Genomic DNA, 24,123 nt, shown 5'->3' with positions numbered 1-24,123 from the left:
GCAAACTAACACAGGAACAGAAAACTGAACAGTGCATGCTCTGACTCATAAGTGGGAGTTGAACAATGAGAATACATGGGCACAGGGAGGGGAACATCACACACTAAGGCCTGTCAGGGGGCGTCAAGGGCAAGGGGAGGGATGGCATTAGGAGAAATACCTGATATAGATGACTGGTTGATGGGTGCAGCAAACCACCATGGCACATGTGTACCTATGTAACAAACCTGCACATTCTGCACATGTATCCCAGAACTTAAAGTATAATTTACAAAAAAAGAAAGAAAAAAAATTCTTTATTGTCCTAATAAATGAATACATATTTATGTATAAATGTTCACATGTCATATATTTGAAGTCTGCACTGCATGTCTCTCTTTCATGGACCTTTCAAGGGGGTTTGAAATTAAAATTATAGTCCACAGACAGAACATGTTTAGTTCTGTGTTCATTCTGTTCTCTATTCTGGGTATACATACACATTTGGATACACCATCTTTCCCTTAGAACACCACTTAACTTCCTTCCGCCCACACTAATTCTTCCCAATATTGAAAGCCAGGTTAAATATTTTATATAAGAAGATTTTATTTAAGAAGACATGAAATATAACCTTTTAAAATAAAAATGTAATCACTTTTTAAGCATATTTCACCATGAAGGCAGATGCTGTTTTCTTTAATCATATGATAAGCGCACCATCCATGACCATCAACTTGGCTCTGTTGATTACATGCTCTTATCTCTCCCTTTGTATAATGACAACATATTCTCTTGATTTTCATTCTCCTTGCTAATCTTTTTTAAATATCTTTTATTGACCTCATATTTTGATCCACTCCTGTTAAGTATTATCCAAGGCTGTGTTCTACAAGTCTTGTTCTTTCATTATCTTTTGCATTTTGAGATCTTGCTACCTCACTTCTGTGTGGATGTCTTTGCCAAGGGAATATGTGCTAACCTATAGAATGAACACTGGCTCTTTATGGGGTCACCAGAGTACCATATTTCCAGGAACCCATAGACAAAATGTACTCACATTTTGATGCCATCATGAAACATGGCTGGTTGAGTGCAGATAAAACATCTTTGTGCTGATGGCCATTATGAATCTGTTGAATAAAAAATTGCTTGAGATGTTTATTTTTGATCATCACATCACACATTATTCTAAGATTATGTCTAAATTGTATAGTTCAAAAAAACTAAGAAAATAGATATGAAAACTCATTGAATATTTTGATGGAGAAAAACTTTCTAGACTTTACAGCAATGTTCATAAAGGAGAATTCTAGATCTGATTCCATTCAAATATAAAATATATATCTGCAAATCACAAAAACCTACAAGCAAAATTAACAAGCCAAAGAAGAACTTGAAAATATTTATAACGAACTTACAAATCAACAAACAAAATGTTAATAAGTCCCCTTACAGGAATATTCAAAGGACATGAATAATTTAGAAAAGAAGTAGTATAAATCACTAACAAACAAAATTTTTAAACCAAAAGTAATGAAGAAATAAAAATTAAAACAATAATAAAAAAAACTCTAGAAGACGCCAAAAGCAACCTTTCTAATTTTAAAGGTTTGAAATAGATGTAATGTTCAATGCATGTATTGGGATAGTATAACAAGCATGCCCAAACACAAGCGTAACAAAGTCTTTAAAAGCATCTGTGGTATTTAACCCAATAATTCCACTTCTGAGAATCTAAGCCAATAAAATAATTAGAAATATAGTCAAATATCTATATATAAATAAACTACTCACCAAATGTTTTTAATCAAAAGAATTTAAAAAGAAACAACCTAACTGCCCAGTAATGTATAACCTAACCATATAATAAATTGCTGTGCAGTGTGTTAGTTAAAAGAAGAATTATTAAATACAGGAAAATGATTATATTAAAACATTAACAAAAAACAGAAATCTGGAAATACATAGAAACTGTCTAGACTTGTTTAGGTGCTACAATGATAGCATAGATGGTTTTGTCTAAAATGTTGAGTGTGACAATATAACTTTCTTCCTTACTTTCCCTAGCTGTTTACATGTATTGCTTTCACTCAAAGATCTTCACTAAATATTAAAGAAGAAATTTTAGTTTTCAGAAGTAATTGATATCTAACACAGAAATCTTTAACATGTAAATCATGATGAAAGATCAGAGCAAATCAATTTACATATTTTTATCTGTGTAGAATATGGGTAAATATAGTGAGATTCTTATAAAGCAAATAGGATCGTGTCACTCCCTGCCTAACACTTCCAGTGGCTAACCAGGGCAGCTAAAATAAACTCCAAGTCTCCTAACATGTCCTCTCAAGTACTGAAAGATCTATCTCCTGCCTATTCTCATCTACTAGCCCTGTCTCCTCCACCCCTTATGTTTGCTGTTTTTCACCCACACCTCCTCATTCAGCTCCTAGGAAATACCAGACTCCTTCCCTCAATATCTTTAGGCATGCTCTTCTCTGTCTGAAATGCTCTTCCGTTTTCTTATTTCTTAGCTGACACCCTCTCAAACTTTAGGTCTAAGCTTAAATGTCACTCAGAAAGGCTTTCCGTGAAATCAATGTAAATCTGGTTCCTTCTGCCATGCCCATTCCCTGTTTTATACATTCATAGCTCTTACCCTAATTTGGGTGGGAAAATTTTCTTAGAAAAGTCACTTAAAGGTGTTTAGAGAACAAAGGATCCAGCCAGTTGATTGAAAATCATAATAGCCTCTTTCCTTGTTAAATAGTTTGTATGCATTCCTGGCTTTTATACACTGAGTACTTTGAGAAAATGGCAGTCTCAGTACATATGAATACACAGCGCAAAAACATTGTTGATTTATAGTTTTCATGAGTGAAATGAGTGCATAGAAAGGAAAATATTGGACTTATACTTCAAAGATAACCAAATAAATAACAGAATATGCCTAAGGAAATTTGGAATTAAATAGTTGTCTATCCTTTTACTCAAGACATGTTGGATGGTGAGTTCAAATCCTTTCTAATAATAGATTATTTGATGGCTTAAAGCACAATATTTCCTAGAAGGTGAGAAGTAGCCCACCATACGGAGAACAGCAAAGGATGTTTTGGGCAGATACCTACATAAGAAGACACTCTTGGGCAGAGAAGAATCTAGTATGTGGCAAATGGCAGAGGTCGATGTGTCTGATAAAATGTTGAATGATCAGGAAATTGAAATCTGATATTAGAGACAGGATTGGCCACAGAAACAAATTTAATTAGAATTCTAAGTCTGATAGGAAATTTTAAAATGGAGAGGTGTGCCAGGGTTTTACCTATAAGGAGATTCAATTGGCTGGTCTGTGGAAGTGGACTGCAGAGCAGCAGGAAGGAGTATGCAAAGGCTGGTTTGGAGGTTATTGTCATTCAGGTCGGAGATGATGGCATCCTGTCTGCTCATTAAGGTAGCGCTGTACATAGAGGAACATGGAGAGAGAGAGAATTAAGGAGAGAATTAAGGTCAATTTTGAAGAAAAGGGATTTGCTAACTGAATAAATGTGGTTGATGAAGGAAAGAAATCCCACACTGAAGTCAATGCACCTGGGTGAATGTATTAATTATACCACCTCATCTCATGACCCATCAAATCTTTAGTGCAGTTCCTTCTTAGAAGCTTTATTTTGTTAAATTTACATAGAATAACTCAATCTAAGATCCTAGTGTCTCCAATCACAGTCAGGCCTAAGATCATATAATAATTAGGTTTCAGTTAATTCTGAGACTCTAGAGACCAGCACTTGCTCATCATACCTCATATTCATATATTGTGGCATATCCCAAAGCACTCAACCCAAAACCCTGGATTGGCACTTTCTTTCATATATATACACACACATATACATGCATATACATACACACATATACATACACACATATACATGTATATATATACACACGTATATGTATATATGTATATATACATATGTGTATATATACATATGTATATATACATATGTGTATATATACATATGTGTATATATACACACATGTGTATATATACATTTATGTATATACACATATGTGCCTATATATGTATATATACGCACATATGTGTATATACATATATGTATACACATGTATGTATATACACATATATACATATCTGTATACATGTGTGTACACATATATGTGTATACATATGTGTGTACACATATATGTGTATACATATGTGTGTACACATATATGTGTATACATATGTGTGTACACATATATGTGTATACATATGTGTGTACACATATATGTGTATACATATGTGTGTACACATATATGTGTATACATATGTGTGTATACATATGTGTATACATATGTGTGTATACATATGTGTATACATATGTGTGTATACATATGTGTGTATACATATGTGTGTATACATATGTGTGTATACATATGTGTGTATACATATGTGTGTATACATATGTGTGTATACATGTGTACATATACATACATGTATACATGTGTGTATACATGTGTACATATACATACATGTATACATATGTACATATATGTATGCAGTATATATGTATATATGCACACATGTATATACGTATATATGTATATATACACACGTATATATGTATATATACACACGTATGTATATACATATATACACACACATATGTATATAGACATACATATATACATATAGACATACATATATACATATACATGTATATACTTATACATATATATACACATATACATGTATATACTTATATATACACATATACATGTATATACTTATATATACACATATACATGTATATACTTATATATACACATATACATATATACACATACACGTATATACACACGTATATACGTATATACATGTATATACACATATACATATATATACACATATACATATATATATATAAATCTAATTTTTCAGCCATTTTATTTGCTCCAAAACTCTCATTCTTCTTCCATCTCATTCAAAGTGTGTGCATACTCTCTCCATCTATACCCAGGCAAAAATTGTCTCTCAAAAAAGCCTCTTCATCAGTGTATGCATATGTTTAAAAAACTGACTTTTTCTTAATTCAAAGATAAAATTTCAGAATTTGTTAAATCTTATGTGTAGACATTTTGTGGGACTTTGAAATTCTTCTTGTGCAACAAAGCACACCAGTGATTCTATAATACCATATGTTAAAAGCTACCTCTTCCATGAGAACACCCAGCAGCTAAATTCAGTTGTCCTCTTCATCATTACCTTACCTTTTACCATACATTTTCACAGGTTTTTTTTTTTTTTTTTTTTTTTTTTTTGCTGCACATCATTTCATCTAATAGCAGAATATCAGGGCTTGAAGTCAGTTTAAAGATTATGAGCTAATCCAAATGTCCCAATATATAGATAAGGAAGCTACATCCAAAGGAAAAACACTTTTCAAGGCCACAGTGGCTAGAAACTGTTGCACTCATATCAAGAACCTGTCTTTCAACAGGCAACACAGTCGGCCTTCTACCCGGCTGCTTCTTCCTTGAAGGCTTATCTTGAAGTGAAGGCTATGCCTACTTCTCATGCGTCTGATTTTCATTGAGCCCAAGTGTTCTCCCTAAATAAAGAAAGGCAGACAGGCCAACCAGCACAAGTATCTTTTCTATCCTATGTGGTGGCCCATAATGCAAAATGGAGAGTGTGGAATATTAAGATAGATTTCTTTGTCTGGAATTTCCTGGGAAGAACATTGCAGTTGCTTAACGTGCATAGTAATACCGTGGCGACCTTGTTAACATGCAGTTTCTAATTCACTAGATCTGGGATGGGGCCTGAGATTCTGCACCGCTAACAAGGTCCCAGGTGGTGTAGGTGCTGTTGGGCTGCAGACCACGCAGAGTAGGTAGAGCACAGACTTGAGACCCTCAAAACCTGTGCCTCAGGGTGCCCTCTGCTGGCGGCAGCTGTGCAAGTAGTTTTTAGGCTCCCTGTTGGCAATTCAGGGGATAGAAAGAAGACTTAGATACTAGGTTTCTTCTCCCATGTGATGGTTAATTTTATGTGTCAACTTAGGTAGGCTATAGTGCTCAGTTGTTTGGCCAAATGCCAGGCTAGATGTTTCTTTGAAGGTATGAGATGTGATTAGTATTTAAATCAGTTGATTTTGAGTAAAGCAGATTACCTCCCATAATGTGGGTGAGCCTCATCCAATCAGTTGAAGGCTTTAAGACAAAAGACTGAGATCCTTGGAAGAAGAAGGAATTGCAAGAATAGCGGCCTGTGGGCCTGTCTGGGACATTTCAGACTTTCCAGGTCTCATAAATGCATAAATAATTTCCTTAACATAAATGTCTCTAGATGGACAGATAGAGATATATATCTAAATCTTTCCCTATATCTACCTCGAGAGAGAGAAAGGGGGAACCAACAGACTGTGTGTGTATATGTGTGATATATATACATGCATACATATATATACACAGAGATTATATATATACATCTCTGTGTGTGTGTGTGTGTATATATACACACACACACACACACACACATTGTTTCCACAGCAAAAGAAACTATCATCAGAGTGAACAGACAACCTACAGAATGGAAGAAAATTTTCACAATCTATCCATCTGACAAAGGTCTAATATCCAGAGTCTATGAGGAACTTAAACAAATTTACAAGAAAAAAACAACCCCATTAAAAAGCAAGCAGAGGACATGAACATACACTTCTCAAAAGAAGACATACATGCAGCCAATAAACATATGAAAAACAGTTTAATATCACTGATCATTAGAGAAATGCAAATCAAAACCACAATGAGATACCATCTCATGTCAGTCAGAATAGCTATTATTAAAAATTCAAAAAACTATAGATGCTGGTGAAGTTGCTGAGAAAAAAGAACACTTTTACATCGTTCGTGGGAGTGTAAATTAGTTCAACCATTGAGGAAGACAGTGTGGTGATTTCTCAAAGACCTAGAGGCAGAAAAAATTGACACAGCAATGTCATTCATTACTGGGTACATACCCAGAGGAATCATTCTGCTATAAAGATACATGCACGTGTATTTTCATTGCAGCACAATTCACAATAGCAAGGACATGAAATCAACTTAAATATCCATCAATGATACACTGGATAAAGAAAAGGTAGCACATATACACCATGGATTATTATGTCCTTTGTAGGGATATGGATGAAGCTGGAAGCGATTATGGTCAGCAAAGTAATGCAGGAACAGAAAACCAAACACGGTATGTTCTCACTTACAAGTGGGAGCTGAATAATGAGACCACATGGACACATGGCAGGGAACAACACACACTGGGTCCTGTAGGCGGGGGTCGGGTGGAGAGAGGGAGAGCATCAAGAAGAACAGCTGATGGTTGCTGGGCTTAATACCTAGGTGATGGGTTGGTCTGTGCAGCAAACCACCATGGCACTTGTTTACATATGTAACAAACCTGCATGTCCTATACATGTACCTCTGAACTTAAAATAAAAGTTGAAGAAAAAATAACAAAAACTATATATATTTTTTTTTCTCTAGAGAGCCCTAATATATCATAACGAGATAATATCAATTTCCTAGAATAATGCTGTCATATTTTCAAGTACTGACAAATATGAAAAGTTAACACTGAGAAAACACTAAATCTGTATTTCATTCATTTACCAAATATATTTGAGCATCTATTCTGTGTGAGTCCCTGGGAATATAGATGAGAGGAATACGAAGTGCTTGCCCTCATGCAGTACATGTTCTGGTCAGGGAAACAGGCAACAAATAAGTGCACAATGAATAGAAATGCAGAAAACAATACACACCATGGAGAAAAAAAAGAGAAAGATAAAAGTAGATAGTAAAGGACTTTCAGAAGAGGTAATACTTGAATGGTATTTAAACAGAGACTCTCCAAATTAATTGACATGTTTACCTGGCCAACTGATATCTGTAAGTATTCACCACGTTCGACATGATTTTCTAGAGGCTAGGGATAAAAAGATAAATATTATCTGACTTCAAGAAACTTACACAGAGAAGTTGAAACACACACATCCTCAAAAAAGAGGATATTTAATAAAAGTTATACTAGAGAGGGTATCCTAAACTATAAAATGGCCAGAAGATAAACAAAGTTTGGATTGGATAAATCCTTTAAACCAGATTAGTAGTGACAGAAATATATAGTGTATGTTGGGACTCAAATCTTAAAGTAAGTTATTTTGGAGGTATACTAAATTACCTAATTAATTTTGCTTTCGGCAGTATTTCTTTGAAGATCTAATTTCAGCTCTCATATAACAAATGCTATCTAGCTATTGATCCTTCCAACTTTCAAGTCTCAACATTTGTTCTTCTGTTGTTTCTTTACGACTGGTAGCTATTAGGGCTGTCATTACACAGTTCTACTCTGATACCCATATGAAGTGCAGTACATAAAAGGAGGCATTGTTTAAGGGGTTAGAGTTTATGCTGGTTGGCCCAAATTGTAATCTTCTCTGCTTACCTCTACCTACTTATTAAGTTTTAGGCCTGGAATTTACTTTTTATGTTAAGCAAAAAGTATAAAGATAAGAAATACTATAGCTATTAAAAACAATATGTTGAGATATAAAAATGTAAGCCTTGGGGTGAAGTTTTAAATTTGAAAGTGAATGTGCTTTCTGCATAACATATAGTTATTTGCTCACCTTGTTGGGGAGAATCCAATTTGGGAGAGGTGAAAGAGAACTAATGTTTGTTAAGCTTTTTATATGTTCTTACATATCCTCACAATGTTATAGAAATGCTGGGATCTGGATTGATCTCAAGTCTGCTCAACTCTAGGTTCTGTGTTCTTCCTATACACCATGTTGTTTCCCCTAATTTGTGCAAGAAACATAATTGATCTTCTGTGTTCAGTCTAGTTTCCCTCCAATTGAGACAGAAGGACTTTTAAAAAATGCATATCTCACCATATAACCTCCTGTGCCCAACATTTAAAACTTTTCTGTGGTTTTCTATTGCCCTAAGGTTAAGGGGAAAACTCCATAATATGATCCATGAAGCTTTGCATTCTATGGTGCCAATATTACTTTCCAGTCTCTGCTTATACCCATTGTCTTTCTACTTCAACCTTACACTGGTCATTTTTTACAATCCTTCCTGCCACAGGATTTTTGCAGATGTCAGATTGTATAAAATATTCTTTGCTATTCTCTTAATCTAATTAACATCCTTCAGGTCCTAGTTTAGAGATCACCTCATCAAGGCAGGTAGGTAAGAAGTGGGGAATGAGTGATTACGGAAGTTTGAGAGAGAAGGCCAACCACATGCAAGGAAACTGCATGAGTCTTACTGTTTTCCATAGAGGCTATGCCAATTTACATTCTCACCAACAGTGTCCAAGGGTTCCCTTTTTCCACATCCTCACCAGCATCTATTTTTTTTTAATTAAAGCCATCCTAACAGGTGTGAGGTGATATCTCATTGTGGTTTTTATTTGCATTTCCCTGATGATTAGTGACATTGAGCACCTTTCCATATATCCGTTGGTCCTTTGCATATCTATTCATGTCCTTTTACCATTTTCTAATCTGGTTATTTGGTCCTTGTGTGTTTGCTTATTTTTGCTATTGCATTGTTGGAGCTCCTTATATATTTTGAATATTAGCCCTTTATCCAATATTCAGATTGCAAACATTTTCTCTCATTCCAAGGTTGCCTTTTAATTTCATTGATTATTTTCTTTACTGTAGAGAAACTTTAAAGTTTGATGTAATCTGCTAAACTTAAAATCCAGGTGTTTTCCCCCTGTGTTTTCTTTTAGGAGTTCTACCGTTTCAGCTCTTACATTTTAAGTGTTTACCACTCCATGTTTAGTTGACATTTTGTATGGTGTAAGAAAAGAGTCCAATTTCATTCTTTTGCATATGGATTTCCAGTTTTCCCAACACCTTTTATTGAAGACTGTTCTATCCCCATTGTGTATTCCTAGCACCCCTGTCAATAATCAGTTGACCTTATATGCGTGGGTTTATTTCTGGGCTCTATATTCTGTTCCATTGTTTTAGATGTCTGTTTTAATGCCAGTGCCACACTGTTTTGGTTATTTAGCTCTGTAATACATTTTGAAATCAGGAAATGTGATGGCTCCTGCTTTGTGAATCTTGCTTAAAATTGGTCTGGCCTATCTGAGGTTGCTTTGTGCTTCCATAAAAATTTTAGGATTACTTTTCTACTTTTGTGAAAAATACCATGAGAATTTTGGTAGGAATTGCATTTAATCTGTAGATCACTTTGGGTGGTATAGATATTTTTACAATATTAATTCTTGCAATTCCTGAACATGGGGTATCTTTCTATTTATTTCTGTGTGCTTTAATTTATTTCATCAGTGTTCTATAATTTTCAGTGTAAGGACTGTTGAATTAGAGGAGTAGACATGAAGCGGAGATATTGAGATATATATGTGAAGTACCAGATTTCACCTAATGTAAGGCACATGGAGTGGACCATAGGACACAATATGTCTTTTTGTGTTACAAATAGGTAATAAAATATCTGCTAATCAAACTGGAACAATACTTTGATTGTGGCTTGTTATGATACATCCTGATTTCAGAGTTGTTAAAACATGCAGAAATATGCATCTACAACTGATGAAAAGAGTACTTAGAGGTATTGAGTGTAGAGAGGAAAAGAGACTGAAAGAGGTTAAGAATTAGTCTTTTAGTGATAGTGGTGAAATAGAAATTGATCTTGCCAAATCAGGCAGAGAATATAAGACATGAGCCCGTTTAGGGTAAAGATAGTGTTTCATTTTGGACTTGTTGAGTTTCAGGCTCTTGTAGAACATTTGTCCAAGGTAATATATAGTCTAATTGTGGAAGAAAGTCTGAGCTTGAAGTAGAGACTTGGGAATCAGGTACACATAGTTTAGATATGCTTGAAATCATGACAATGGATGAAATCTCACAGAAAGCAATATAATGATAAATAGCGGTTACATAAGGGTCAAACTGTGTGAGAGACAGAAGAAGAAAGAAAAATGGGGACAAGAAGAAGTGAGTATCATGCCATGAAAGATAAAAGAACAGAAAATCTGCAAGAGACAACATGGTCATTAATATTCACTGCAGGAATGACTGGTAAGATAAGGACTAAACTGTTCATTGGGTTGAATCACTAATGACCTCAGCAAGAATAGTCTCTGCAGAGAAATGGGAGCAGAAGCTAGGTTGCAGTGGATGGAAGAATGAACATGGGATCAGTCAATAGACAGTTGGTATGAAACCAATTGCTCAGTAAGTGTCTTTGAGAGGAAGAGAGAAAGTGGACAAAATTTGTCAGAAGAATGAAAGGAAATAGTTTTAGAGCAAGAGAAAAGTTTAGTGAAGGAAAAATATTTTTAAACTGAGGGAAAGGAACCACTAGAGAAAGAATCTGAGAGAGTAGGAGAAAGGAAGGAGTTGTTCAAAGAATGGATGTGTGCTTGACATAATTCTGAATAGCCTTAACTTCCTCCCTAAAATAGAAACAAAGTTTTTTGCTGTATGATATTGCCATTGGTAAGGGTTCTAATTATTAGAAATTAAAAACATTTTCTAACTTAATAAACAACATTTCCTATGTTTTTATATATAGGATTAAAATAGCAAAGTCCAAATGGCAAAGTTATAGTAAAAAGAGAGGGTCTACTCTGATAAAGGTAGTTCAGGCAGATACGCTTTATTGCTTTCTATATTTTATTATGTTCATTCAAGGCATGAGCTATGTACTGCAAAACCAAAATCTAGAACAATAACCAAGTATTGCACCTGAAATGGTAGCAAAGCAAAATGGCAGCATGGTTAAGAGGTCATTGAAAATGACTCACAACATTTTATCCTTTTCGTACCACCTTTTACCACACAGAGTTTCAGATGAGATAACGCAATGAATAAAATTGTTTTACCCCCAGAGAGAGCATTAAAAAATGTTCAACTGTCTACTGGAGGAATAATGGAGACTTTTTAAATTATAAGAAGGCAGCTTGATCTTTTGACTCTCTGTCATGAAATGTGAGTAATGAGACTTATTCACAAATTCTAAGAATGAAATGATAAAATAAACTTCTTAAATATAGTTAAAAATACTCTAAGACTTAAATGCTTTAATCACCCTTGAAAATTTGACTGGAAATGCATCCTCTTAAATTCTTAAAGATAGATACCCACTCTAATGTTCTTTTCCCTCTTGACAAGTAAATTCTTATTTTACACCTACTGCCAGGTAGTGAATAAAGTTTACAATGTCTGAAGAAACAATTTTGTTTTAAATAAATCCCAACTGAATATTAATGAACACATTAAAAGTGATGATCTTCCTGCATTTTTAAAATTTTATTTTATGATTAATTTAATCATTAAATAGAATATTTTATATGCAATAAAAGAATATTTTTGCAACAATAGTATTCAATACTGAAATGCTTTTACAAACAGTGGCTAAATATTAATTTTAGCAACTTTTGCAAAAGATTAATATTTATTCAAAATTAGATTTTCAAAAATCTATTTAAGCTGTTATAAATATTGGTTAAAAGACCATGGTTGAGAAGTCACATTATTTAATCCATTGAAGGTGACAGCCGTGAATTACATAAATGTGTAGTTATGGACTTTTGATCATTTATTACTTGTTTACCAGCCTGTAATGGCTTTGAATAGTCCACTGTGTAAGCACATATTTAATAATTTCAAGGACTGTATTTTATTATTTGGCATACTTTGTACCAAAGCATGATGAAAAAGGTGTTTTCTTAGTACTATTCTGGGGCCATTGCAGGTATTCACAAGTGATTCTAAAACATATTATTTACTAGTGTGAGGTTTGAGAATTTGTATGTTTCCAAAGTATGCATTGCTGCCCCTGTATAAACTCTATGGAGGTTTTCTCAGATGTATTTTTCTAGGGAAAAAAATCTTATTCCTATATTTTTCAACCTTACCTTTACCTTTGACCTTGCCCTAGACTGTCTTCTTGAAAAAAAATATAGTCTTGACAGCAGCAATTACTTAATTGCCACCTCATTTCCTGTTTTTCCTGTAACTCTGATCTCAGAAAGATGTCTCCACCTGTACCACTGGCATCCTATTTCTTAGTTCACAGTTAGCTTCCACCTTCTAAAGTCTAGACTTTCAAGTATCTCATAGCACTGAACTAATTACCACTATACTGTCTATCACCATATATCACTTCAATTTCTGAGTTTGTTTTAGAAGACTAAATATTCTTTTCTCACAATTTGCCATTCTTCCTGTCTCACTCTTTTATTGTTTTAACAGAGCCTGCATTCTCTAATTCATATTGTAAAAATTGTCCCAACTTACTATTAACTCATGTACCTTAGTAACTGGGATTTGTGCATAAATGAAAAAAAAAATGGCTTTAGGAATTTATAAGTACACATAACACTACAGAAGTTTAGAGCTATACATAACCTTGCAGGTCATCTATTGAGACTCTCATTATTATTATTGAGACATCTCTTAGTGGAACGCTAAGGCAAGAAAACTCAAGTGACCTTGATCCTACTGATGACAAATGACAACACTAGGACTAAAGTTTACGTCTTCTTAGTACTTCATTGTGTCTGCTGTGGTTATTTATTATCACATAATAAATATGTGCAAGTGGCACAGGATGTCACTAGAGAAGGAGATTCAGACCAGACTAAAAAAAGTCTTGCATATGCATTATTTTCATATACTACATGTTATGTGGCCTAAGATACATTTGATTGCTAAATACCCTGTATGTGTGTGCATATATATATATATATACACATATATATATATAAAAATAGGGAGAGAGTGCGCAAAACTTAACACACATATAGCAGTAATAGTTCAAATTAGTATAGAATCTTGAAATAAATTGCATTGGCATTAGCAGTACCATCTAACTTACCTTCCATTAATTTTTCTGTTAATTTTAATAAGTAACCATACATAATTAACTGATAATCAAATTTTACATTTACGTCTTGACAAAGCAGTGTTGCTAAGCTGAAAACATAAACACACTGGTTTAAATTTGTGTTGCTGCCTCGCATAAAATGATATAAAACAACATTTACTAAAGGCAATGGAAAATCATGATTGCTGTGCTCAAGTAAAAGTTTTGGAATTTAAGAAGCACTTAGTTGGTGCATTAGGCCATTTAGGATGTTTCAACGTCTCAATTGACTGTAATTCCAATCTGCTCAAGTGCCCTGTTAATGACCTTCCATCTCCAAGTAAGCAGAGGAATTCAATGTTTATACTTTAAAAAAAAAGAAATCTCTACCACAAACAGATTGAAGGACAGGTTCTTTTCATTCTATCTTCACTATGACAGGAGAGAGTAAATTGTTACCACTACATCAATTGAGAGAAGCTTACCTTTAGTGGCTCTTAATGAAAGCCCTCATTGACAAAACAAAATCAACACACCCAGGTATAAGGAAGCCACTTGAGTGTTTTCTATTTCTTATTGTCTAACAGTGAGTAATTATATTTGTAAGGTCTAAACAAGCAATGAAATTTGCCCACACTTACACTTTAACTTTGGTGACATGTAGCAAACAGATAGATCTCTAGGCTTCCTGTGGAGATGTCACTCCAACATATAAATATATTCAGATTTCCATGCAGAGACAAAAAGTCCTAGTACTGGGGATGCTGCTACAAAGAAGTTTCTTCTTTGATCCCATGCCTAAAATAATTTTGGAACCTAAAATACACCAATATCTACATGAATTGGTACCAAATTAAGAAAGCAGAAAAACTTGTTTTATCTTATCTTAAAGTAGAGAAAAGAGGCAGCAGCTAACCATTAAAACTTAAGGTAAAAGGCCACTGTGTCTCAGAGGTACGTTGAGATGTTGAATTTAACATCAAATAAACTATTAACAACAAACATGAGACACCTGATATCATCTTTCTTTGTAAGCATAAAAAAGGCATTTTGTGGCCAGGCATGGTGGCTCACACCTGTAATCCCAGCACTTTGGGAGGCCGAGGTGGGTGGATCATGTCAGGAGATTGAGACCAGCCTGGCCAACATGGTGAAACCCCATCTCTACTAAAAATACAAAGATTTGCAGGGTGTGGTGGTGGGTGCCTGTAATCCCAGCTACTTGGGAGGCTGAGACAGGAGAATCCCTTGAACTGGGGAGGTGGAAGTTTCAGTGAGCCGAGATTACGCCATTGCAGTCCAGCCTGGGTGACAGGAGCAAAACTCCATCTCAAAAAAAAAAAAAAAAAGGCATTTTGTATCTCCTATCTCCTAATATTTTTATTCTCAGATAATTTTTTGTTTCCAGCAGTGTGCAATATGATCCTTCTAACCTACAGAAAGAGTATTCCATCTTATTTTGTACGATGTAATTTTTATATTCAGAATATAAATATATTGAAGCAAAATATCAGAATAATGACATTAATGTCTTGAACTATTTTAAAAAATCAAACAAAATATATAAAATTATATATTATTTCAGTTACAGTATTTTCCATGGATTTAAACTGACACAATGCAATTTTGTTATAGTATCAATAAATATTCCTTTGAGCAGAACGCAGATTTATTATGATAGCAGCCATTCTCCCTGTATTTTAAAATAAATAAATAAATAAACCTCAGTGGCAAAAATACAAGGATTCCTTTAGGAATCGTCTCAAATCAGAAGAGATTAACTAAGTCAGACAGGTCTTTTCACTGACTGAATTGTGTGTGTTTTGCTCTACACTACAAATAAAAGTACATTTTTAAAAATGCAAGACAATGAAAAAGATTGTCACAAGAAAATTTTACACAAATTAATGTTAGCCATATGGACAAAATAAAGTTTTTCAAGGCATCATGTCAAACAGCTGCCAAATTTTCACCTGATGAGGTGAGAGGAAGCTGATCTGTGTTGCTGGAGAGGGGGGATGAAGGATTGGGTAGGGAGGACATGCTGGGGAGAAGGAGAAACAGGAGCAGGTGGCATAGGATGTCACTAGGGAAGTAGGTTCGGACCAGACAAAAAAAAAAAATGTCTACATGATGCGAAGTTTCTGAGGCTTAGATTTTATCTTGTAAGTCACAGGGAGCCAGTGGTGGTTTTTCAAGCTGGAGAGTAATTCTTGGCTTTGATTCTTCAGTGTCTCATATTCCACCAGTAAACAGGAAGTGTCATGAAGAGAATGTCTCTATAATTTACAGGGTTTAATGAATATTTTAGAAGTGGATATTCTCATGGTTGTTGGAAGGATTTAAGTAGAACTGGAAGTAATCAAGGAAAGCAAAGGAAGGATTTCTTAATAGGAAAAGTGACGTGCAAAATCTGATAAAAGTAGACACATACGCATTTCAGCAGTAAGAATCAGAGTTGGGCTTGAGCACTCAGTGGTACTCTGAAACAGTGTTTAAGAGCACAAGCTTTGGAGTCATCTACTTGAGTTCAGATTTCAGCCCAAACACATGCTCTAGTTGAATAAACTTGAGCAAAGTGTCAGAATTACTCCGGCTGCTTTATGTGAATGAAAAAGAAAGAAAGACAATGAGGAAAAGGGCAAGAAGAGAGTGGAAAAGAAAGGAAGGGTAGGAAAGGAAGGAGAAGAGAGGGGAGGCAAAGGGACAAACTTATGCACAGATGTGGAGTAACTAAAGGACTCAAATGGTACGTCTTGCAACAATGGGCAGGAAGCTGGCAACGCTCACGGATTTGTAGTAAAAATAATATGTCGTTAGTTTTAACCAATTGCCTTCTGTTCTACAATTATATTATTTCTAATTTTCATTTTTATGAGTGTATATAAAATTGCATCTATATATCACACATTTTACCCTAAAATACTAATAAATATGGAATTACTGCATTATAAATACTGTACCATTTAAAACTTTTGATACATATTACCAAATTTAAATTTCAGAAAATTGTTGTCAAGTTACTCTTCCATCAATATATGAGTGACCAATTTCTTTTTTTTTATTTTTTTATTTTATTATTATTACACTTTAAGTTTTAGGGTACATGTGCACAATGTGCAGGTTAGTTACATATGTATACATGTGCCATGCTGGTGTGCTGCACCCATTAACTCGTCATTTAGCATTAGGTATATCTCCTAATGCTATCCCTCCCCCCCTCCCCCCACCCGACAACAGTCCCCAGAGTGTGATGTTCCCCTTCCTGTGTCCATGTGTTCTCACTGTTCAATTCCCACCTGTGAGTGAGAAAATGTGGTGTTTGGTTTTTTGTCCTTGCGATAGTTTACTGACAATGATTTCCAATTTCATCCATGTCCCTACAAAGGACATGAACTCATCATTTTTTATGGCTGCATAGTATTCCATGGTGTATATGTGCCACATATTCTTAATCCAGACTATCATTGTTGGACATTTGGGTTGGTTCCATGTCTTTGCTATTGTGAATAGTGCCACAATAAACATACGTGTGCATGTGTCTTTATAGCAGCATGATTTATAGTCCTTTGGGTATATACCCAGTCATGGGATGGCTGGGTCAAAGGGTATTTCTAGTTCTAGATCCCTGAGGAATCGCCACACTGACTTCCACAAGGGTTGAACTAGTTTACAGTCCCACCAACAGTGTAAAAGTGTTCCTATTTCTCCACATCCTCTCCAGCACCTGTTGTTTCCTGGCTTTTTAATGATTGCCATTCTAACTGATGTGAGATGGTATCTCATGTGGTTTTGATTTGCATTTCTCTGATAGCCAGTGATGGTGAGAATTTTTTCATGTGTTTTTTGGCTGCATAAATGTCTTCTTTTGAGAAGTGTCTGTTCATGTCCTTCGCCCACATTTTGATGGGGTTGTTTGCTTTTTTCTTGTAAATTTGTTTGAGTTCATTGTAGATTCTGGATATTAGCCCTTTGTCAGATGAGTAGGTTGCAAAAATTTTCTCCCATTTTGTAGGTTGCCTGTTCACTCTGATGGTAGTTTCTTTTGCTGTGCAGAAGTTCTTTAGTTTAATTAGATCCCATTTGTCAATTTTGGCTTTTGTTGCCATTGCTTTTGGTGTTTTAGACATGAAGTCCTTGCCCATGCCTATGTCCTGAATGGTAATGCCTAGGTTTTCTTCTAGGGTTTTTATGGTTTTAGGTCTAACGTTTAAGTCTTTAATCCATCTTGAATTAATTTTTGTATAAGGTGTAAGGAAGGGGTCCAGTTTCAGCTTTCTACATATGGCTAGCCAGTTTTCCCAGCACCATTTATTAAACAGGGAATCCTTTCTCCATTGCTTGTTTTTCTCAGGTTTGTCAAAGATCAGATAGCTGTAGATATGCGGTGTTATTTCTGAGGGCTCTGTTTTGTTTCATTGATCTATATCTCTGTTTTGGTACCAGTCCCATGCTGTTTTGGTTACTGTAGCCTTGTAGTATAGTTTGAAGTCAGGTAGCGTGATGCCTCCAGCTTTGTTCTTTTGGCTTAGGATTGACTTGGTGATGCGGGCTCTTTTTTGGTTCCATATGAACTTTAAAGTAGTTTTTTCCAATTCTGTGAAGAAAGTCATTGGTAGCTTGATGGGATGGCATTGAATCTATAAATTACCTTGGGCAGTATGGCCATTTTCTTGATATTGATTCTTCCTACCCATGAGCATGGAATGTCTTTCATTTGTTTGTATCCTCTTTTATTTCATTGAACAGTGGTTTGTAGTTCTCCTTGAAGAGGTCCTTCACATCCCTTGTAAGTTGGATTCCTAGGTATTTTGTTCTCTTTGAAGCAATTGTGAATGGGCATTCACTCATGATTTGGCTCTCTGTCTGTTATTGGTGTATAAGAATGCTTGTGATTTTTGTACATTAATTTTGTATCCTGAGACTTTGCTGAAGTTGCTTATCAGCTTAAGGAGATTTTGGGCTGAGACAAGGGGGTTTTCTAGATATACAATCAAGTCATCTGCAAACAGGGACAATTTGACTTCCTCTTTTCCTAATTGAATACCCTTTATTTCCTTCTCCTGCCTAATTGCCCTGGCCAGAACTTCCAACACTATGTTGAACAGGAGTGGTGAGAGAGGGCATCCCTGTCTTGTGCCAGTTTTCAAAGGGAATGCTTCCAGTTTTTGCCATTCCGTATGATATTGGCTGTGGGTTTGTCATAGATGGCTCTTATTATTTTGAGATACGTCCCATCAATCACTGTCAACATTAGACAGATCAACGAGACAGAAAGTCCACAAGGATACCCAGGAATTGAACTCAGCTCTGCACCAAGCGGACCTAATAGACATCTACAGAACTCTCCACCGCAAATCAACAGAATATACATTTTTTCAGCACCGCACCACACCTATTCCAAAATTGACCACATACTTGGAAGTAAAGCTCTCCTCAGCAAATGCAAAAGAACAGAAATTATAACAAACTGTCTCTCAGACCACAGTGCAATCAAACTAGAACTCAGGATTAAGAAACTCACTCAAAACCGCTCAACTACAGGGAAACTGAACAACCTGCTCCTCAATGACTCCTGGGTACATAACGAAATGAAGGCAGAAATAAAGATGTTCTTTGAAACCAACGAGAACAAAGACACAACATACCAGAATCTCTGGGACGCATTCAAAGCAGTGTGTAGAGGGAAATTTATAGCACTAAATGCCCACAAGAGAAAGCAGGAAAGATCCAAAATTGACACCCTAACATCACAATTAAAAGAACTAGAAAAGCAAGAGCAAACACATTCAAAAGCTAGCAGAAGGCAAGAAATAACTAAAATCAGAGCAGAACTGAAGGAAACAGACACACAAAAAACCCTTCAAAAAATTAATGAATCCAGGAGCTAGTTCTTTGAAAGGATCAACAAAATTGATAGACCACTAGCAAGACTAATAAAGAAGAAAAGAGAGAAGAATCAAGTAGATGCAATAAAAAATGATAAAGGGGATATCACTACCGATCCCACAGAAATACAAACTACCATCAGAGAATACTACAAACACCTCTATGCAAATAAACTAGAAAATCTAGAAGAAATGGATAAATTCCTCGACATATACACCCTCCCAAGACTAAACCAGGAAGAAGTTGAATCTCTGAATAGACCAATAACAGGCTCTGAAATTGTGGCAATAATCAATAGCTTACCAACCAAAAAGAGTCCAGGACCAGATGGATTCACAGCCGAATTCTACCAGAAGTACAAGGAGGAACTGGTACCATTCCTTCTGAAACTATTCCAATCAATAGAAAAAGAGGGAATCCTCCCTAACTCATTTTATGAGGCCAGCATCATCCTGATACCAAAGCCGGGCATAGACACAACCAAAAAAGAGAATTTTGGACCAATATCCTTGATGAACATTGATGCAAAAATCCTCAATAAAATACTGGCAAACCGAATCCAGCAGCACATCAAAAAGCTTATCCACCATGATCAAGTGGGCTTCATCCCTGGGATGCAAGGCTGGTTCAATATACGTCAATCAATAAATGTAATCCAGCATATAAACAGAACCAAAGACAAAAACCACATGATTTGATTATCTCAATAGATGCAGAAAAGGCCTTTGACAAAATTCAACAACCCTTCATGCTAAAAACTCTCAATAAATGAGTGACCAATTTCTTACACTCTTCACAATACTCTGTATTACAACTTTGTTTCACATATTGTCTTTGACAACGTGATAGGTGTAAATGGTATGGCTTTTTTATTTACATTTTTTGGATAATTCGTGATTTGACTATTTTATGCTTATTAGTTATTTACCCTTTTTATTTTGTGTATCTCCTGTGTGCCTCCTGACATTTTTATTGGAGTATATTTTAATTTTATTAATATTTTATTAAGTATATAAAGGGAAAAGATCAAAGGGTGAGAGACCTATTTTTGGAAAACATCCACAGTCGTGAGTACACAATAAATCAGGACTCAAAGAGGTAAATGAGGAATAAGGACAGCCTTGCATACGGAAACAACTGGCAATGTTTCTCCAGGAAGAGTATCGAAGGTTATGGGCAGGAATAACAGGGAGAAAGTCTGTTGATTTGGTAGTGGGAGAATCATAAATGATCCCTGAGCATAAGTAAAGCCTACTATTGATGTTTCCTTACGTTCTGAGATTACTTTTGGCTCCACTGAGTTTGGCATTGTCCTCTGCAGCCCTATGCAGCTGGCACAACTAGGAAATTATGAACTTGACAGAAAGATGCCAGCAAATTTCTGCAGAGTAAGAGACGCAGTCTTGCACCCAGCCAGGAAAAGGATTTCCTGGCATTCAGAGACCCTCAGCATGAGTTTCATGAGGCCTTCAAGTTGTCCCCTCTACCTTCCTCATGTGACTTTGTTACCTTCCTGACTTTCCCAGCTGGCTGGCTATAGCCTCTGCCAGTACATCAGGTGGAAGAAACTAGTAGCAATTACTGCTTTTCCTTAATTATTCCTGTAACACTAGGAAAGTTTGTTGTCTAATTCACAGCAATAGGCCCAGAACCTACATCTTCTCAGGCTTTCTTTAAATTTTATTTCACTGTAATTTATAACATTTACTGAACCATTTAAAAACATTTTTAAAATAATAATATTTTCCCTATGAATCTTTTTTTTTTTTTTTGACAGAGTCTTGCTCTGTCACCCAGGATGGAGTGCAGTGGTGTGATCTTGGCTCACTGCAACCTCCACCTCCCAGGTTCAAGCAGTTCTCCTGCCTCAGCCTCCTGAGTAGCTGGGACTACAGGTGCATGCCACGAGGCCTGGCTAATTTTTTTTGTATTTTTAGCAGAGACGGGATTTCACCGTGTTAGCCAGGGTGGTCTCAATCTCCTGACGGCATGATCCGTCTGCCTTGGCCTCCCAAAGTGCTGAGATTATAGGCGTGAGCCATCATGCCCGGCCCTATGCATCATTTCTATATTTATGTATTTTCTTGTCTTCTCTCTCTTTTCTTCTCCCTTTATCTTTTTCTCACATCTTTGTTTCACTTTTCAAAAAATTCCAACTTTCATTTTAGATTCAGTTGGTACATGTGCAGGTTTGTTACATGGGTATATTGCACGATGCTGAGGTTTGGGGTACAATTGATCCTGTCACCCAAGTAGTGAGCATAGTGCCCGACAGGTAGCTTTTCAACCATTGCCACCTCCCTCCCTGCCCTGGCAGTCCCCGGTGCCTGTTGTTTTTTATGTCCATGTGTACTCAAGCTTTAGCTTCCACTTAGAAATCTCACATCTTCTTTTTTCATGCCCATACTAAAAGAGTTATAGGTATCTCATGTACACACAAGCACAAAAAAAGTCATGCTTTTCACAATATACAGAAACGGCTTTAAAAGGTTTTAAATCTGTCAGTGGTAATTGTTTCTAACAATAAAACTGTGGACTTTTTCTAGCTATAGCTCCCATCCTGCAGGTCCACTGATCCTTAGAAAAGAGAATGCAAGAGAAAGGATTCTCTCATCCATGTATTCCCTTCTTGGTCACATATGTCAGAAATATTCATATCTCAAATGGCAAACATGCTGTTCTTCTCACCACTTGAATATTTTCTTATTCCGTATTTCCTCATTCCACTCCATTTCTGAAATAGAGAATTGGCATTATACAGAAGAAAAAGTATGTGCTCAAGCTCCATCCAAATCCAGTTTTGCTGCTTAATAGTTCTGTGACCCTGGAGAAGTTAACTGAACTCTCTTGGCCTCAATTTCTTTATCTATAACGTGGATTTTTTAAAAAGCTGCCTTATATTTCATTTGGAGGAAATATGAATTGCTTAACAACTGTCAGCTCCCTGCCGCCTACAAATCTAGGAATTATCTATTATAGCTGAAAATTCAAATAGCATGAGCCTAAATATGGAAGTATATCAAATTGTATCATAATGCAAAGATAATTTTGAATCAGTCTAATTGCTTAGGATTGTGATATATTCCTTCCATATTTTAATTTGTAATGTACATTCCTCTTCAATTCTTAATAGTTTTATTTCTATTGTTTTAATTACAGGGTCTCACTCTGTCACCCAGGCTGGAGTGCAGTGGCGTGATCATGGCTCACTCCAGCCTTGACTGCCTGGGTTCAAGAGATCCTCCCACCTCAGCCTCCTGAATAGCTGGGGCTACAGGTACATGCCACCATGCCTGGCTATTTTTTTTTTTATTTTTTTTAGAGATGGAGTCTCACTATGTTGCCTAGGCTGGTCTTGAATGCCTGGCCTCAAGTGATCTTCCCACCTCAGCTTCCCAAAGTGTTGAGATTACAGGTGTGAGGCACCACGCCTGGCCTCTTAATAGTTTTAAAATAATTTTCAAATGTCTCTTATTGTCATACTCTATAATACTTATGTATATGAAGTTTTTGAAGAGTATTTTGCTCTTCAAGCAGAAGTCTCTGACATTTGAGCTTGAAAAAGTTAGTAAAATCTGTCAGCTATGCTGTCAGGCACAGCAGCAAGATTTATATCTACTTATACAATACTCCCATGCCATGAAAAAGAAGCTTTAGTCTTTCAAACTACACTACTATGTCAATTAAGAGTAATATTGATAACGAATATGGATAAGTTAATTCACTCATAATTTACTTAGGTCATATAACTAATTACAGATTATAGATAACTACAGTTAAACTGATCATGAAACCAAGTCAAATGGGTGGTCTACAGAGTAATCTCACAGTTCATATCTGTATGCTGTCCTAAGAGCCTGAAGCTAAACAGAAGCAATATTGGTTCATTGTACCTAGATATAGAGTCTCTTCTCTTGGCTTAATTTTGCTCTTTTCTACAATTACCTTTTATAAGGCAGATAGAGAGATTAGGGTGAGAAGGGATGGTGGGGGCTTGACTACATAGTAAAATTGAATTCATATTTGTTCTTCAGAACATACTGTCACCTTAAGTTTGAAAGTAAGGCAGAGAGTTAGAAGTCCAAGGTAACCCCGAAGTTGTGTTCAGAAAGAACTACCTGGAAGAAAGTCTCCTTATACACTGAAGATGGATTAGAGTCTTACCCAAGCAAAAGTAACAAAGGAGGCATAATGACAATAAGTCTCAAATCTGCGAACTACATTTTTCTGATCTTTGCGAGCATATCAAGAGACATTGTTTTGTGCTGTGTGAAATCAGCTCAAGGGCAGGGATGAATATAAGCTCATAGTTCACACTCATCTATCTCC

The 24,123-nt window shown here is 35.7% G+C and overlaps 1 long non-coding RNA gene across 1 annotated transcript in view; it reads right to left on the bottom strand.

The window, feature by feature from the left end:
• LOC129136967 (uncharacterized) overlaps positions 1–24,123 on the bottom strand; it is a 208,335-nt gene that overhangs the window by 15,273 nt on the left and 168,939 nt on the right. The window contains exons 5-6 of the long non-coding RNA XR_010150898.1: positions 3,305–3,439; positions 1,040–1,112 (exon numbers count right to left, since the gene is read on the bottom strand). This is a non-coding gene — a long non-coding RNA (uncharacterized LOC129136967). The remainder of the gene's footprint in view (positions 1–1,039; positions 1,113–3,304; positions 3,440–24,123) is intronic.

This window comes from Pan troglodytes, chromosome 15 (genome assembly GCF_028858775.2).
Source record: "Pan troglodytes isolate AG18354 chromosome 15, NHGRI_mPanTro3-v2.0_pri, whole genome shotgun sequence".
In the NCBI taxonomy this organism is placed as follows: domain Eukaryota; kingdom Metazoa; phylum Chordata; class Mammalia; order Primates; family Hominidae; genus Pan; species Pan troglodytes.
This window is presented reverse-complemented; position numbering and strand designations above follow the sequence as displayed.